Raw genomic sequence first — 2,894 nt, 5'->3', positions numbered from 1 at the left:
CCAAGCATCCCAGCCTGGTCTCAAACTTTTACTTCTCCTGAGTCAGCCTCCTGAGTGCCTGGGGCTATAGGTAAGTGCTAACCACAAATAGCTCTGTCTTTTCCAAATCACAGAGGATTTGCCGGAGCTGTGGCTGCAGCCCCTTTATCTCCACCCACAAAACCCTTCCTGCTCTTCAAGGCTCTTAGGCCCTGAGGTGTCTGTTTTCAGTTATGGGGACTCCCCCACCTTCCTCCAGACTCAGATAAATCCCATCTCTACACTATTCCCTCGGGCTTAGCATACTCCATGCCGAGGTTATTTGAATACATGTACAGTCTCTTAGAACCAGTTCCTGGATGGCAGAGGTCATACAACATAGCAGCCTTAACATCGGCTCTGGTCATATGTGAAATAACAGGAGTTTGTCCACTACGCTCCCCCAAAGACTGGGAGACAGGAGAAATAAAAGTTGCCTCTCCAGCAGTTTCCAAAGGTTCTATCTCCATGGACTTTGCAGACCTTCTCTGGCAGCAGTAACACTGCTTCACACCCCTCTCAACCCACACACAAAAGCCAGAGCCCACAAACAGTGGTTTCGAGGTCTAAACAAAGCGTGTGTTCTGTCTCCCTCCGAATCATGACTCACCCAGGAAGGGGATAAACTGAGCAGTGCCGATGATAGCTCACTGTGGAAGGTCTTCCGGTAGTGTTGGTAAAAAGAACTCTGTTAACTGGGCTCGGAACCGGGAAGATGAGTAGCAGAGCCAGCAGCAGCCAGCACGCAGCAGGAGAAACCGGGAAATGAAGAGCAGCAAGCCCATGGGACTAGGCTAGGTCAGTGACACAGAATCTTTAGATCCAGCTACGACAGAAATGTCACCCATTCAGAGCCGCACCGCCCATCCCTTGTAGTCAAAAAACTGCTTCCACACGAATCTCCTGACATTTCAATTGACCATGATAGAAGCAAGTGTGAGGAGCCATTTCATTCCAGTGAGCCACAAAAGAATAGACAATGCCCAAGCTTGCACGGTGGACAAGAGGCTATCTCTAAGAAGTCAGGACTAGAACACCACAGCATTTTAGTAAAAAAAAAAAACAGTCAGATTATATAGTGGCCCTGAACATTGGCCTGATGTGTGAACAGAAATTTGATGGGTCACCAAAGCATGAAACTGGCACTGTCCCCTTGAGCTCGGGTGGGGAGAATAAACTTTAAAATACAGGACATAAAAAGTGATGGGTGTGCAAGGAGAAATAGACACATGCGCAATTATGGTTAGTGATTTTAATGTTTTTCATGATTTATAAAGAACATAGATTTGAAAGATATTATCCACTATGACCTAGTGGGCATAAATAAGATGCCACACTGAACAGGCAGAATATGTGCTATTTCCAAGGATACATAGAATGCTTACCCAAAGAAATCATAGTCATTTATAAAATGTTTTAATAAATTTTGAAAGAATAGTTTTTCTGATGATAATAAGATTAAATTTTAAGGGCTGGAGAGATGGCTCAGTGGTTAAGAGCACTGACTGCTCTTCCAGAGGACCGAGGTTCAATTCCCAGAGCCCACATGGCAGCTCACAACTGTCTGAAGATCCAGTTGCAGGGGATCTGACACCTTTACAACAATGCACATAAAACAATTAAATAGACCATAAAAATATTTTTAAAAAGATTAAATTTTAAAAAATGTGCCTTGAAATTCTCTAAGCATTTGGAAGTTAAGACATTTCTAAGAAATGCATAGCCAAAAAAACAAAATTGTGAGAAAAGCTTGAAAATATTTGAGTGAATGGTAATGAAAATATAAAACAGAAGAATATGAGAGATTCAATGCTTAGAGAGAAATTTACATCTTCAAATGGTTTCCTTGGAAACAAGGCTCTTAGAGAAACCCCTAAGAGCTAAAGGGGAAGGAACTAAGCTAGAAGTAGCAGTACGTAGGAGATGATAGAGTTGAGGCAGAAATCAGTGGCAAAAACTAAGCAAAACTCGGAAAACCAGCAGAAACAAAAATTGGTTTACTTTTAAAGTTCAATGAGATCGACTTCTAGCTGGACCAAAAGAAAATTGGGAAATGTAGGTCACTTCTGTTAAAAAGGAAGCAAGAGCTGTCACTCCAGACAAAAAGTGTTTATTACAAAATATTTGACAACTTCCATGCAACTGAGAAAATGAAAAGACCAAGAAGTAGCAAGACACAGAGTTTAATATTCAGAGCTGGGTGACTGTGGTCTGAACCTGCACCCCTTTACAGGACAAGCTGTGTGAATTTGGGCAAACCCTTTCTCTGCTCCTTGCTTCCTTTAGAGTACCAGAGCACTAGGGTTTCTGACGTAAATGAATCATTTTGAGAAGAACCCTCCTGCGCTCCCCTCGGCACATACACTGAAATACTGGCACTGAAGCTGAAACGATACAGAGATTAGCACGGCTTCTGGGCAAGGACAGCACACAAACTCATGAAACATCCCACAATTTTTGTAAAAAAGATCCACACGTTAGTTTTTTGTTATTTCTTCTATCTTATTTGCTTTTTTTTAGGGGTTGGCATGTGTTCCTTAATACTGGACTAATAAAATGCCTGCCTGCCTGCCTTCCTTCTTGTGTGACTACGGCTGTCCTGGAACAGAGATTCGCCTGCTTCTGGTCCCAAGTGCTGGGGTTAAGATGTGCGTCACCACCACGCAGCTCACACCCTTTTTTGCTTCACTCATATGGGGGTCCCCAGTCACCTTTGCAGTAAACTGGAAGCCACTCAAGCCTTAAACCACCACGGCTTTGCTTTTTACCCCCCTGCTTGCTGTGCACCGCGCCCCCATGTCTGCATTCGGTGAGCTTTTACCCAGTTCGCGAGCTTTGGGCAAGGGGGCTGGAGGTTAAAATACACAGACACACAC

General features: G+C 43.6%; 1 pseudogene; it reads left to right on the top strand.

Moving 5' to 3' along the window:
- Window positions 1-2,375: 2,375 nt before the first annotated feature.
- Window positions 2,376-2,476, top strand: LOC130876696 (U6 spliceosomal RNA; annotated as a pseudogene).
- The last annotated feature ends 418 nt before the right edge of the window (window positions 2,477-2,894 follow it).

Source organism: Chionomys nivalis, chromosome 6 (assembly GCF_950005125.1).
Source record: "Chionomys nivalis chromosome 6, mChiNiv1.1, whole genome shotgun sequence".
Lineage (NCBI taxonomy): Eukaryota > Metazoa > Chordata > Mammalia > Rodentia > Cricetidae > Chionomys > Chionomys nivalis.
Note: the sequence above shows the minus strand (reverse complement) of the source record. Positions and strands in the feature narration are given on the sequence as shown.